Raw genomic sequence first — 16,341 nt, forward strand, 5'->3', positions numbered from 1 at the left:
TTTATCGTCTATCTTTCTTTCTGATTTCATTTGTGCCCCCAGCCCTCCTCCCTCTATCATTCTCACATTCAGCTTCATTCAGTGTTTTAACACAATTGTATTACAGTTAGGTAGTATTGTGCTATCCATTTCTGAGTTTTTACAATCAGTCCTCTTCCACAGTCTGTATCCTTTCAGCTCCAATTACCCAATATCTTACCCTATTTCTATCTCCTGATGGTCTCTGTTACCAATGAAATTCTCCAAGTTTATTCACTAATGTCAGTTCATATCAGTGAGACCATACAGTATTTGTCCTTTTGTTTCTGCCTAATCTCACTCAGCATAATGTCCTTAAGGTCCATCCATGTTGTTACATACTTCATAACTTTATTCTGTCTTACAGCTGCATAATAGTCCATCGCATGTGTATACCACAGTTTGTTTAGTCACTCATCTGTTGATGGACATTTTGGCTGTTTTCATCTCTTTTCAATTGTAAATTATGCTGCTATAAACATTGGTGTGCAAATGTCCACTTGTATCCTTGCCCTCATGTCCTTTGAGTAGATACCTAACAATGGTATTTCCGGGTCATATGGCAATTCTATATTTAGCTTCCCAAGGAATGGCCAAACTACCTTCCACAGAGGTTGTACCATTTTACATTCCCACCAACAATGGATAAGTGTGCTTCTTTCACCACATCCTCTCCAGCACTTGTTTTCTGTTTTATTGATAATGGCCATTCTGGTGGGTGTGAGATGATATCTCACTGTGATTTTGATTTGCATTTTCCTAATAGCCAGGGAAGTTGAGCTTCTTTTCATGTGACATTTGGCCATTTGTATTTCCTCTTCTGAGAAGTGTCTGTTCAGGTCTTTTGCCCATTTTGTAATTGGGTTGTTTGTCTTTTTGTTGTTGAGTTGAACAATCTCTTTATGTATTCTGGTTACTAGACCTTTATCTGATATATTGTTTCCAAATATTATCTCCCATTGTGTAGGCTGTCTTTTAACTTTAAGAAAGTATCTTAAGCAAGTTTTTGCTCTAACAGTGGAAATATTCTAGTGCAAGAATATTAGGGACAGAAGATACTTCCTTGTATCCTGAAAACACATCACCTTGCTGCTAGTGAAAAGATCATAGTTGATAACTATGTTTGACTTTTGTAGTTCACCAGGAACATTTCTGTGATCTGCCTGGAGATCATCTGGATTCAGATTAAAGGTACCTTTCCAACATTATGTTTTATAGACATTAATCTCTTATTTACCTTTTTTGGTAATTTGAAAACAGTCCTCAGGCAAAGAAGAGTACCAATAGCACAAAGTGCAGCGTCAGATGGGAGAAATCCCGTAAGGGGAAATGATGGTCAATATGGTCACAGGAGCTTGCTATGATTTAAAAGGCATTCCCCACTACAGTTTGATTTAGGGATGTTGAAGGGTGTCAATTTTGGAAGCATGTAGTCATGGCATTCAAACCATGACTCTTCTTACTGACCATTGTAACCTGGGATTCTTATTCAAACTTCCTATACTTCAGTTTTCATCTTCAAACTGGGGATAAATACGTTACCAACTGTTCTAGTTTGCTAGCAGCTGGAATGCAATATACCAGAAATGAATGACTTTTAGAAAGGGGGATTTAATAAGTTGCAAATTTATACTTCTAAGGTCATGGAAATGTCCAAAAGCAGATCTATATAAATGTCCAATCTAAGGCATCCAGGGAAAGATACCTTTTTTAAAAAAGCCGATGAGGTTCAGGGTTTCCCTCTCAGCTGGAAGGGCACATGGCAAACATAGCGACAGTTTGCTGGCTTTCTCTCCAGATTTCCTGCTTCATGAAGCTCCCCAGGAGGTATTTTCCTTCTTCATTTTCAAAAGCCGCTGGCTGGTGGACTGTCTGCTTTCTGGTTCTGTGGTGTTCTGAAGTTTCCTCCAAAATACTTTTTCTTTTATAGGATTCCAGTAATCTAATCAAGACCCATGTAAAGAATGGGTGGAGATACGTCTCCATCTAATCAAGTTTAATACCCACAGTTGATTGAGTCACATCTCCATGGAGATAACCTAATCAAGCGTCCAACCTGTAGTACTGAATAGAAAATAGAAGAAACCATTGCTCCCACAAGATTGATTAGGATTAAAACATGGCTTTTTTAGGGTACATAAATCTTTTCAAACTAGCACATCAATGTATTAGGAATTTTAAGAGGATTATATGAAAGAATATGGGAGATTATTATGGAGTCTGGAAAATTTATTATGATTGTATTTCTTATGGCCAAATATTTTAATACTTGAAGGAATGACAAAAAAACGTTCCATGAAACTGGAATAAAATTTTCAATCATAATTTATTGATGGAATTTTAAGAACCTATTTAAGCATGATCTGGGTGGTTTTGAGTTAACTCCTACTTGTCATTCATTCATTCATTCACTCATTCATGTATTCTTTCATCAAATTGTTTCTCTAAAATCCAAAGGACTCACAGAATTAAACCAAACACTCAGTTTTCCAAACCTTATGATTTGATGGTAGTTGCCCAAGTAGGATATGATAACTAAATATGGAAATGGATTTATAAGTTTCTTTGGCTACCAGATGATCTTCCAAAACTATTTTGAAGAAGAGATATAAACTAGGAGCATATGGATTCCATTCTCCTTAAAATAAATTTTTATTCAAAGATTAAGAGGAAAACTGGGACAAGTACTTATTAACATCAGCTTTTTTTTCAAAAGGCTAATGTTTTGCTAAGTCCAAAGCAATAACAAATTTATGTATTTCAGTTTTAAACATAATTGCCAACTACCAAAGGATTTTTTTCCTTTTAAGAGGAAATGAAAGATAATAAGTCTTTCTTTATCAAAAGTCTTAATTTATCAAAATTAAAAGCTTTCTCTTTCTTTTCCCCATATGATTAACATAGGGAAAGAAATTCTAAGCAAAGCCTCATTGTTGGAGGCTGTGAGATTTGAGTACCATTTTTTTGCTGAAAACTTGCAGAGATCAAAAAATATGCAAATGACATTTTAAATTAAATTAAAGCTTAAATTTCAAAATTGTTAATTTTGTTATTTATAATGAGTGCTAGCTTCAGATTTTTTAGTTTCTCCAAGAACGGGAAACATATTTTTAGTAAATTTATATTCTGGTTAATTTACCTATTAAGTAGCATACATCATTGTGTTTAAAGAACTCAGATTTCTATAGCAGAGTATTTTCTCAAAAGAATAGATAAAAATGTTTCATGATTGTGCATCAGGTAGTTTTAGAGAACAAAGAATTGTGCCAAACACTAGGAAACTGTGAGTAAAAGAAGTATAAGCACCATCTTCTTTAGAATATTATGTTATAAAGTTATGAGGAGATAAAAAACCAAAAAACTACCCCAAAAGAAGAGTACCTGAGAGTTTGATATCTTAGCTGAGATCCCAGTTCTTAGGGGGATTCTGCCCACTACAGCTAGGAATCGTCTCTACCAATACCATTCCTCATTTATATTTATGTGTTTTTAATGGTCTTTTTCCCCCTTGAGTCTAGGTTTACTCTTACAGCAGCTAGGGTGTAATGAGGAATTCCCTTCTCATCAGGTCTCTGTGAGGGGGGACCAGTTCGCTGCTGCAAGTAAGGAAGGATTTGAGAAGAGAAGACATAGTCAGAATGTTCACTTATCACAAGCTCCAGAGGGGAAAAGGAATAGAAAAGCACTTTATTGAGGAAATCATGTAAAATCACCACTTTATAGCCTCTTCTCCCTGCCATCTGAGCACATGCACAGGAATCTCTGTAAAATCACCCCTGGTCCATGTTTTTGGGCAGTCTTATATTAAAGCTATCTCTGATACCACAGAAAACAGCAAATGCATGGCCATCTAAGATGGACGTTTTGTTACTAAAACTTGAACTGTAGGGAATATAACATTAGAAAAGACCTACTATGCCATAAAAGAAAAATGCCGTCCAGCATGTCATTGGGTACAGATTATTTTAAGAAGTGTTATAGTAATGTTTGGATAGAATTTATACTCTAACACCTTATCAGTGTTAATTTGTGTATATTGAATATAAGTTCATCATGGATCTTAGCAATGTGTCTCTCCATGTTTTGTTATGAGTATTTACTGAATTGATAAAGGTCCAAAGTAGATGGTGCTTGTGAAAATAATTAATAGCAAGACCTTGGGCATGAGTGAGTGTTTGCTGAAAGCTTGAAATCATATGATGATCCGTGTGTACTGAATTGGTCTTATAATGCTGAGCAAAGTCTTGTAGAATTACATTAAATGAGAAATGAAACTTGACACTTCTGGCTTCAAAATTTAATTTTGAAAAAGGGGATCAAGGCATCCCCCAAATGACACATGTCTGCTGACTAAGCAGTGCAAGATGCTGTAACTAAATCCTAAAAGCAAAGGCTGGAAATAGAAATAATTGGAGAAAAGGAAAGAAAATTGTGTTAGTAAATTCAGCCACCACTAATCCCTGTTTTTTGATCAAAGGCATCTAGACACTACCCAACTACATTCTAGCTTTTATGGCTGCTGCAAAGGGGTGTGTGTTCTTATTATCTTATTTACAGTGTTAGAGGATGTCTGGGTAAACAAACATCTCTTGGACACTTGTCCATTTGTCAGAGTTGCCTATTCCCTGGGTTTATTTAGAAATCTGATTTGGTGTTGACTAGCATTCTTTGAGAAGGCTACAGTTAGCAGCCTACAGACTTACTAGAACTGAAAACCAGAAATGCTATTTACATTTAGTACTCCTGTTCCAGTCTGGCTGAGAGTTCCTTTCACTCTGAGTAGTACTTTTCTAAGTGGGTAGTAGAGACTACAGATAAGTTGCCTACAGGCCCCAGATTTTTGGGGGGATAATCTGTTTTTTTAGATTTAATTCACTGTTTTTTTTTTTAACTTTTTAAAATTGTGTAATATAACATATATACAAAACAAAGAAAGAAAAAAAGCAATAATTTTCACAAGTAGTTTCAGGACAGATCCCAGAGTTTGTCATGGGCTACCATACCATCATCTCATGCTTTTCCTTCTAGCTGCTCCAGAATATAGGAGGCTAGAAGGAATTAATATTTTCTTATCATCACAATCGACTTTTTTTCTTTTTTGTGAAAAGTAGTATATATACACAAAAGCAATAAATTTCAAAGCACGGTACAACAATTAGTTGTAGAACAGATTTCAGAATTTGATATGGGTTACCATACCACAATTTTAGGTTTTTACTCCTAGCTGCTCTAAGATACTGGAGACTAAAAGAAATATCAATATAATGATTCAGCTATCATACTCAATTGTTAAACCCTACCTTCTCTTTATAACTCCACCACCACCTTTGATCTTTCTGTCCCACTCTTTAGGGATATTTGGGCTATACTCAGTCTACCTTTTTCCTGTTGGAAGGGCTGTCAATAATAAGGGGTCAGGAGATGGAAATAGCTGATGTTCTGGAGAGGCTTAGGTTTCAGGACTTATCCAGGGACCTAACTGGAGGTTGTAGGTTTCTGGAAAGTTACCCTAGTGCATGGAACCTTTGTAGCTAGTGCACAGAACCTTTGTAAATGGGGCAATAATCTTAACGTCAAATATTTCTGTCCTTTTGTCCCTGATATCATTTATACTTGTCATGTCCTAAATGCACAATTTGTGAAGCAAAAGTATGATCATCATAAATATGAGCTCCCCTCATCTTTACACTGGAAATAATATCAAACATTGATTGAGAATTTATATTGCAGGCACTTTGCATACACTGCCCTTCATTTGGTTTTACAAACAGGTAAACTGAGAACTCAGGAAGGTTAAGGAGCTTTTCAAGACTTCACAGCTAATAAACAGAGAAATCAGGATTCTGATGAGGCCTAACTGTCAAGCCCCTATTCACACTATTATACCACCCTGGGCAGTTTCCCTGGTGCTGACTTGGATTGAGGGAGTGTTGAATGGAGAGTTCTGCCACCTGATTTGCCTGGGAAGGTCCCCTACTCAGGATCTTCTTCTCTGACGCTCCAGGTATGAGAAGCTCCTTTGATGTCCCTGGGAAGGGGATGGAGATTCATGCCCACAATTTATTTAAATTAGTTGACTGAGTTACCTGGTAGGGCTTTGAGAATGGGATATAGGACTGATAGGTCTTAATCTGGAGTGGTTTAGGAAGGGAATTTTCCAGCTGTGTTATGGTATAATTTAAAGTTGATAAGGGTCTGTAGGGTTTAGTTTTCTGCCACCAGGGGCCAGTGTGTAGGTGCCAGACATCTAGGCACCAGGTAGCTCAGGGAAGACAAACTTGGATCAAAATGGAAAATGCACATGGAAAATGAATTTCACTTGCTAAGACTCGCCAGAGAGCCCCTGGCAGATTAAGCCTCAAAATGAAATGATAAATCAGAAACTTGCCTAGAAGATGGCAAAATGTACCTTCTGTTATGATTGTCAATAAGCGATGCTTTTCAACAACAATGTGACAAAGTTACCGAAAGATACTAACCAAAGTCCTCTCAAATAAATTAAAAATTCCATCATTTATTACATTTAAGGGTTACCACATGATAATGAGAATAGAGAAAGGTCAAAACAAAGAGGAAGGCTGAGAGTGTGTGTTTTAAAAATTAGCAAATTAAAAATTTTGTAAAAGAAAAAAAGCAGTCCTTTATAAATGTCCAATTCAATGCTCTATCTCTTCATCCTTCTAGGTAGGACAAAATATACAGGAAGAGCCAAACATCCAAGTGACATTAAGATATTTAGGAAAATGTAGACAACAAACCTCATATTCTGTTTTATATCTTCCATGCACTTTATTTTTACTTCAGCTCATTTGTAAACAGTTTTGTTTGGTTGTACCAGCAAATGTTCATGTTCTTTTCTGTAGACAAAACTATTTAGCTGCGTTTTAAATATGGTTTTAAAATCAAGAGAGTTTCATTTTTTGTTTTTTGTTAAAATGATCACACCAGGGAACTGTATTTAGTTGTCCAATTTTCCTAAATATAAATACATTAACTAAATATAGATACATTTATCTAGTAGTTAGGAAAACATAATCAAAATGGTAGTTTGCATCATTCTTGATTTAATAGGAGCAAGCATCTATTAAAAAGCACCGTGAAAGTTAATTGCTGTCTACTTGGAAAGCTTGAAACAGCAGATTTTGCCCCTGGCAAGATAATTTTACAAAAGCGGGAACAAATAATGAGCCAGGCTGTCTCTCAGCCATTTCTGTGTCAGATGAAAGCTGCTCTCTCTCTGTATATGATGAATTTTAGAAAAGAGGCACAAATTCAAAGTGGCTATTTATGACCCAAGCAACAAAAACCATAATGCAACACATGGTATCATAAAGGGCTTCGTCTGCCCCAGTGAATATTGAGTGGTGTAATTTTAGGATCTAAAAGTACAAATTATCTTCTGGCTAAAATATCTGCCTTGGCTTTGACTTACTTCATGTAGGTCTTTCAACACTGGGACTTAACATTCTGACCTAACATTTAATGTATTAATCCTAATTTTAATCCGATACCAAGAGCCTCTATGGTATCGAATCAATTCAGGTTAATTCAAAATTATGTTGCTCCCACCCAGAATCAATAGACCCACTGTTGGTCCTCTCCAAAGCTGACCACCCAGTTTTGTGAGAATCTGCAGTGAATTAGAAAATCTCTCAATGCTGGGGAGACTGGGCAGCTCAGATACGGCATGTCATTCTCTCTACCCTATACAATACCCACTCTTTGTCTACTGTCTCCTAAACTAACCTGACATAAGCGAGCCTGCTGGTCAATGAGGTCTTTATTCTCCTGGAAGGAATGCTTTGCACACAGCGTTATTAAGAAATTTCTGGACAATGTTTAGTGGCTGAAGAATAATCCAAGGTTCTATTAAAAAGCCATCTGGGTAATTAATAGCACATTTGTTCTCAGCCTCCTCCCAATTTGTCCATTAGTGGAATAAAAGCTCAGGACAAAGGGTAATGTGGTTCAGTTATATTTTACAAGAATTCTTCGGGAAGTTGAAAACACATGATAGTTTCCAAAGATACATATGTTTATGGGCTCTTAGAGCAGCAAATAGAAAAATCCGTGGGCTTTAAACTGAAGTTTTCTGCTGCCACTACTTAAATTAAGAAAACGGATATGGACTATTGACAGTCTGTCCCTGGAATTGACAAGTGTTGCCAGAAACCTGTATAGGCTTGGATGTTTCCAGCAGATTTAAGTTGAGACAGTTTTTTTTTTTCCATTGGACATTTACATATTTGAAAAAAAAAACCCACAAAACTTTTATACCCTTTCACCTGGCAGTTAAAGGCTTTTCTGAGATTTCTTTTTTAACGTATTTTCATGCAAGTCATAGCCTCAGGCAGCAGATTTCTGCACTATTGCCAAATAAACTCTATTTTCCTTTTTGATGCTTTCTCTATCTTTCTCATTCATTAGTTTGTCTTTTTTTCTTAACTGCACATACAGGGAAGTTGTGACTTCCTAAATATTTGTAGATAAAAAGTTAACAGCCCCTTTGGAAAGTTAAATGATTTAATGAGGGTGTTGTTTTTTTTTTTTCCTGTCTTTTAGACTTGTTTAAAGCAGTAGCCAGTTAAACTCCACAGAGACTTGAAGCTTCAGGACTGCATGGCCACAGAGCCTATTTGTGTGTGCATGGGGGGTGGGGCCGTGGCATTTGCAAATAGACTCCAGCAGCTTGGGAGGCAGGAGGATACCAAAAGAGACCAAGAGAGATGGCTAGGGGGCTGGGGGGAGGAAGAACCTCTCTCAGAGTAAGGGTCTATGTAGTTTGGAGGTCTCAGTTGAAGGAAGATTCCACAGGACATTCATTTTAGTTACTTTTTATTGAGTGCTTACCATATGTGACAGGCTAAATACTTCAGTGGATTATTGTATTTAATCCTTATAACGATGCTATAAAGTAGATGTTATTCTCGTTTTCATGTGAAGCTTTGAGAGGTACAGGTCACACAGCTAGTGCTAGCAGATCTGCCCAGCTCTATGGCTTTGCTCTGAGCCCCCTGCCTCTGCAGGCCCTTCCCTGCGCCCCCTTGCTGACCACCCCCCACAGCTCCCTTTCTCTCCGTCTCCCATGCCCAGCCTTTACACTTGGTAGTCTCTTCACCTCGAATACTGTTTCCCCATCTCAGTGCAGCACCGGCTCCTTCCCACTCCAGCAGAACCATTAAGGGAACATGCTTTAGAGAAATGCAAACTTGAGTTGAGTCCTAACTTCATTCATTCGTTCATTCACATATTCAATGAATACTTATTAAATGCCTATTATGTGCCAGGCACTGTTCAAGGCACCATAGTGAACAAAGATATTTCCAGCTCCTGCCCTCATAGGCTTATACTTCAGTGGAGGGAGAGAGACAAAGACCCACACAGCTTTAATATTATAAACATCAGAAGAGTAGACCTGGGAGGTGTCGGATACCCAGAGAGCCTCTGCTAGAGGAATTTGGCCTCAGTGGGGCAATCAGGGAAGGCTGTCCTAAGGAAGTGGCCTGAAGGATCTGAAAACTGATAGAATTATCTAGGCACAGAGGGAAGAAGGAGTTCCGGGGAGAAGAAACAGCAAAGGGCTGAGAGGTGTGCTGGGTCATGGAGAGAACCTGAGATGTGAGCAAGAAAGACTGGAGCCAAGGGGGGGGTGATGCGCAGGTCACGCAGGTCTCTTTTATGGAGGGTGGGGCATACCATGGGAGTCATGGCAAAGAGTCTTTAACATAAGAGCAAGGGGAGGCTGCCACAGGGTTGTGATATTTGGGGTATTTTCCATGGGGAGAAGCTGTTCCCCATGGGGAGAAGCTTTTCCCTTCTCTCCCTTCCCTATACTTCTCCTGTTGCTTCCTCAGTCTCTCTCTCTGCACCCAGTCTGATGTCATTCAAGAAGTTACCGCTCTCATTTCCTGCCCTCATGAGATTTCACTGGGGGTTAGGTGGCCCCTGTGTGCCAGGATGCCTTTGCCACCACGGGGTCGGGGGACAGGATCTGGAGGACTTGGCAAACCTTGGTTACCACCAGGTAGAACAGCTTCAAGTATAGGTCCCTCAGCCCTGGCAAGCAAAGGAAGGGAAGCACTTTATCCCTACCTAAGGTTCTGCGGTAGAAACTTAGACTCTGAGATAAGCCAAAGAAATGAAGTTGTTTAAATATCCATGTGTGACTTAAGTGTTTTTTATTTCTCTGAGTCAGGAGGCCAGCTGCCGTGTCTGCCAAAGTGGACAAGCGCTCAGGCCTAGAGGCCTGGGGCCTTCACTGTGGCCTGTTCTTGGCCTGTCCCACAGCCCTCCCAGGCTCAGAGAGCTGGCTGGGCTCTCCTCCATACGACAAATATTTGTTAGCACACTTTACACAAGAGTACTCTCCAGCTCATCGTATTTACATTGCAAATGCTCTGTAAAGAGTAAGGCAGTTATGTGTCCCTGAAATTTGTCATTTGTTTGAGGGCACCATATTCATAGAGTATGAGAGAAATGAGTTTTGGAAGAGAGAGGAGTGCCATTAAAAAGCAAACAAACACAAAACCTCCAGCAGGATCTCAGTTTGCCAGGGCAGATATTTAAAAGGCCACCCTAAAAGGAATCCCAAATGAACGCTCCTCCAAGTCTCTTTCTTGGCAGGTTAAGTGGACTCAGAATTATAAAGCCTAACTGTCAGTACAAGTTGTCTCTGCAAAAAGTAAATGGGCACCTTGCCCTGGCATCAGAATGGGGGCAGGTTTTCCCTGTAGGACCCCCCAGTGCTTGGGCCCTGTGGCCTATAACTCATTAATAACCTCAGGAAGGGAAGAAAATAGAATCCCTCTCAGCTGAAAAAAAAGTCTTAAATACTTTCAACAGTTAGATTTTCATGTCAACAAGTCTACACATGTGGATTGAGTAGGGTCATGTGTATAGTGGGATTTCCTATATGTTTTGGGGCCATACTTTTCCATTATAAAATTAAAAAAAAAAAAGGAAAACATTTTAAATAAGGAAGAGTAGGTTTAAGGGGGAAAAAACCCTTTAGTTCCACAAAACAAAGTCAACTACTGTATTAAAAAGGGTTCTCTACAGAAACAGAACCAATAGGAGATATCTGTAAATATGAGATTTATAAGGCTGTTTCACACAACTGTGGAAATCAAGAGTCCAAAGTCCATAGGGCAGGCTGTGAAGCTGGCAGCTCCAATGAAGGGTCTGGAAGAACTCCACAGGAGAGGCTCGTTGGCTGAAGAACCAGTGAAAAGTCTCTCTTCTCCCTTAAAAGTCTTCAGCTGTTTGGATCAAACCAACTGATTGGGTTATCTTGTTTGTAGGAGGTGCACCCTTAGTTGATAGTAGATGTAATCAGCCATAGCTGCAATCAACTGACTGCTGACTTAATATACCAGCCTTCTGGTTTATCAATCAGCCACGAAATATCCTTGTAGTAAGGTTAGTCCAGTGCTTGCCTGACCAGACAACTGGGAACCATCATCTGGCCAAGTTGACACCAGAACATGATCATCATAGCTACTATTCACATTTTTTTCTTTTTCTTTTTTCTTTTTGGCATGGTCAGGCACCGGGAATTGAACCCAGGTCTCTGTCATGGCAAGTGAGAACTCTGTCTGCTGAGCCACATGGCCCGCTCTACTATTCACATTTTAAGCAGTTTCTCCAGTATTTTTGTCAATCAATTTTTAAAATTTTAAACATAATTCCATATTCTGTATAAGGGTTATCCCCATATGGTATTATGCTTCTGGAAGCTCCACCGTTCTCCTAAACCTCACCCCTATTGAAACATGAAATCTTGTCATTAGTATTTCTGTATATTAAGCATTATTCTTCCTTTGCAATGTTGCAGTTCAAATCCCTGTCTTACCTCCTCTCCCTCATCCTCTACCCCATCTCCGAAACGATAGAATGTATTTGTTTTTCAAGTGGCTGTCTTATGAGCTAGCCTTTTCTTTAGTGGGGAATAGGCAGTAAGGAATGTGGGTGTAGGGGAACTTTGACCACTTCCAAAGGCCTGGACTGGTGTCAAAGTCATGGAATTTTGGACAGTAAATGCACCTATCATTCCCTGAAGTGGTGGTTTATGGGGGTATTAGCTGTCTATAAAGCTAAGCACATTTCCAAAGATCACCGGGACTCAGTCCTCAGGCTGACAGAGCTCTGCTTAAGATCTCTAGCAACTACTACTCTAGGCATGATCTAAGGACTGCTTTGTTACTGGTCCATGACAGAAATTAAGAACGAGCATTTAGAAACATTTTTAGCAAGAAAACATTGCTGCCTTACACCAAGGGTGTGATCAGTAGATTCGTCTTGTGGAATGGGCTATTGACCAGGTCACTTGGAGTCAAACTCACAGAGTGAGTTGCAGGTAGCATGGGCTCGGTTTAGACATGCAGGAAGACCAGGATAGATTGGAAATTAAAAATACAAGTAATATTTCACCCTAGTTTGAGAAACACTTCCTTAAACTAATGATTTTAAGCATTTTCCTTTTTTAAACTACATTGGATTTGAGATAAGTATGGAGGAGGACTGGATGTAGGAGAATAGTGATGATAGTAGGTAATAATTGAGCACTTATGAAATGCTAAGATCCATGCAAAGTACTTTACCCATATCGACTATTAATTTACACTACGATTATTTCCACTCTACAGAGGAGGAAACTGGGGACAGGAGGCATAAATGATAGTTTAGTGGGTAGACTTCCATTCTATTGAATTACCAGAGTGTGATCTGCCTCAACTTCAAGCACTTTCAGTTCTTGGGGGAGGTCTTCCCTTCCCACTTGCCCTGATTTGGATTTGGTCTTCACTTATTGGTTGGGTCTCCTTGTCCTGCTCTACTGCTTTGTCTACCCCTTTCCCTGGCTGATTTACAGGGTTATAAAGATGTGGGAAGGTCATGGGAGATAAGGGGTATGGGAGTGAGTATGTGGCAAAGCAAATGAGAAAAGTCAAGACTAGGTTAGAAGGCAAAGAAGGAGCCCAGGGAAGTGAGGGAGGGTTTAATTCTTAAGGGAAGTTTTGTAGCAATTGTTGTGAAAAGTAGAAATTTTGCAGGAAGAAATAGTTGTTTAAAGAACTACATGTGAGGTATCCACTTCCTCTATTTATCCATAGCCTTAGGAAAAATCCACAGAATTTTCCTTGATTTTGATATGGATTGATGATGTAGTTTTGCAAAAGTAACCCTGGTTGAGAGCAAGGGAGGTGGCTCACTCCATTTGGATTACATTTTGTCAACCCAGAACCCCTGATTCTCATTCCCTGTCTAGTTCAGCTTGCTTTCAACTCTCTTGGGTATATACCTAGAAGTGGAATTGCCAGGTCATATAGTAATTTAGTACTTAACTTTCTGGGAGTTGCCAATATGTCTTCCACAATGGCTACACCATTTTACATTCCCAACAGTAATGAATGAGTGTTCCTATTTCTCCTCATCCTCTTCAACAGTAGTTATTTTCTGTTTTTTTTTTTTAATAGCAGCCAGCCTAGTGGGTGTGAAATGGTATGTTATTTTGGTTCAATTTGCATTTCCCTATTGGCTAATGACGTTGAACATCTTTTCATGTGCTTTTTGGGTCCTCAAGATGCTTCATTATGATTTTTTTCCCTAGGAGTTTAATAGTTCTGGCTCTTACATGTAGGTCTTTATTCCATTTTGAGTTGACTTTGTATTTTGTGTGAGGTAGGGATCCCCTTCATTCTTTTGCACATAGAGATACAGTTTTCCCATCACCATTTGTTGAAGAGGTTATCCTTTCCCAGCTGAGTGGGCTTTGACGTGTCAAAAAATCATCTGGCCATAAATGGGAGGGTTGATTTATGATATTTCAATTCACTTTAATTGGTCTATAGGTCTGTTTTTGTGCCAGCACCATGCTGTTTTGATTACTGTAGCTTTGCAATAAATTTTAATTGGGAAGTGTGAGTCCTCCAACTTCATTCTTTTTAAAGATGGCTTTGGCTATTTAGGGTCCCTTAATCCTCCATATAAATTTGATGGTTGGCTTTTCCATTTCTGCAAAAGCTGCTGTTGGAATTTTTATTGGAATTGCATTGAATATGTAAATCATTTTGGTTAGAATTAACATCTTAACAACATTTAGTCTTCCAATCCATGAACATGGAATATACTTTCATTTATTTCAGTCATCTTTGATTTCTTTTAGCAATGTCTTATCTAGAAGGTCTAGTCATTATTGAAAGTGATATATTAAAGTCTCCTTTCACTTTCACCCTACTTATGTCTTTGAATTGAGATTGAGTCTTTGGTAGACAGCATATAGTTGAATTGTGGGTTTTTTTTTTTATTCATTCTTTTAATCTCTGCCTTTGCCTGGAGAATTTAATCCATTTACATTTAAAGTCACTACCAATAATGCATGTTGCTATTTAGTCTTTGTAAGTTGTATACTTTTTTTGTCTCTCAATTTTTCTGTTAATGTCTATTTTTATATTTATTTGATGTTTTGTTTTGTGCCATATTGAGTCCCTTCTCATTTCTATCTGAATGTTTCTCATATATTTTCCTTGTGGTTACCATGTGGCCAAAATTTTAACATCCTAAATATATAACAATCATGTTTTGTTTGATACTAACTCTATTTTAATAGCATACATATACAGTGCTCCTATACCCCTCTGTCCTTCACCTGTTTTTAGTACTTGTTACAAGTTATATCTTGTACACTGTATGTCCAAAGCCATAGATTTATCATTACTTCTTATGTATTTGTGTTTTAGCATTTGTAGGAAGTAAGAAGTGGAGTTACATACCACAAAATACAGTTAACCATAGTATTGGCATTTATAATTACCCAGGTGGTTACCTTACTGGAAGTGTGTCTTTCTTTATGTTCCTTTGAACCACTGTTTAGTGTCCTTTTCTTTCAGTCTGAGGCACTCCCACGTGTCTAGTGGTGATGAACTCCCTCAACTTTTGTTTATCTGGAAATGTCTTTATCTCTCCCTCACTTTTGAAAGAAAGTTTCATTGGATATAAAATTCTTGGTTGGTGATTATTTTCTTGAGCATTTCAGTTGCAAAGGCAGTATTTCAGTGCACTGCCTTCTTGTCTTCATAGCACTCATCTAATTGGGACTCCCTTGTATATAATACATTGTTTTTCTCCTTGTCCTTTGCATTTGACAGGTAGATTGGAATGTGGAAGAGCATTTTTGTTCTTCAAGTTTATCCTGTTTGGTATTCTCTGGGCTACTTTGATGTTCATACTGATATCTTTTACTAAGTTTGGGAAGTTTTCTGTCATTATTTCTTTGAATAGTCTTTCTGCCTCTTTCTTTCTTCTCCTTCTGGGACGCCTCTATAATGGGTATATTGATGCACTTCATGTTAAACTGGAGGTCTCTTAGGCTTTTTTTTTTACTTTTTATAATTCTTCTTTCTTTCTGTTGTACAGCCTGACTTATTTCAATTGTCTTGTCTTTGAGGTCACTGATTCTTTTGCCAGTTCCAACCTACTATTGAAGTGCTCCTGAGACTTTTTCTTTTCTGTTGCTGTTGTCATCAACTCCAGTAGTTCTCTTTGGTTTCTTTAAATTTCTTTCTCTTTATTGTGATTCTCATACTGTTCTTTCATTGGTTTCCTGATATCTTTTATTCTGTTCTCTGTATTTTCCTTCATATCCTTGAGCATATTGAAGATTAGTTTTTTAAATGTCTTTTTCTGGTGCGTCCACAGTCTGGTCATGTTTGTTGATGCTTTCTGGATTTTTATTCTCTTCCTTTGGATGGGCTCTCATTTCCTATTTCTTTTTTTCTCCTGCAATTTTTTGTTACACACTGTACATTTTAATATTTTAAATGTTAGCTTTGAGATTTATTCCCCGAGGTGTCTGTTCCTTGAGTTTGTAATCTACTGGTAATATGATAGAGATTATCTTGAGTACTAGCCTTCCTATCAGGAAGGTCCACTGACGGAAAACGCAAAATACAGGGTTCTCCCTGTCTTTTCTATACCTGCTGAGTTTCGTCCTGGGTTTGTACTTGCTGGTGGCCTCAGGAGTTCCGCTGTTTACATGAGTTTGACTGCCTTCTCTACTCCCCAGGAGACAGATGTTCGCCTTCCCCCAGGTGTTTCACTGCTGGACTTAAAGCAGGTAAGCCTTTGCCACAGGCCATTCATCAGCCATTTCTTACATGCTTTCATTGTGCAAGCTGTCTTTGTCTGGAGGGCAAATTCTGTAGAGGGCAACAAGGGGAGGATGGTGTGGTGCATGCAGGGAGAAGCTTCTCAAGTCAGTCTTTCCCAACTGGAACAAGGCCAGCTCCCAACCGCCTGGAGAGGGAATGAGGAAGGGACCAGGAAGGG

The 16,341-nt window shown here is 38.6% G+C and overlaps 1 protein-coding gene across 7 annotated transcripts in view; it reads left to right on the forward strand.

Moving 5' to 3' along the window:
* XKR9 (XK related 9) overlaps positions 1–16,341 on the forward strand; it is a 512,237-nt gene that overhangs the window by 238,589 nt on the left and 257,307 nt on the right. For 3 of the 7 annotated variants that reach the window (XR_013178250.1, XR_013178252.1, XM_077166982.1), the window contains one exon: positions 1,155–1,214. The exons of the other annotated variants lie outside the window; for them this stretch is intronic. The gene's annotated coding sequence lies outside the window, so the exon portion shown is untranslated. Of the gene's footprint in view, positions 1–1,154; positions 1,215–16,341 lie in introns of those variants that run through there. 7 annotated transcript variants of the gene reach the window in all.

Source organism: Tamandua tetradactyla, chromosome 6, assembly GCF_023851605.1.
Source record: "Tamandua tetradactyla isolate mTamTet1 chromosome 6, mTamTet1.pri, whole genome shotgun sequence".
NCBI lineage: Eukaryota > Metazoa > Chordata > Mammalia > Pilosa > Myrmecophagidae > Tamandua > Tamandua tetradactyla.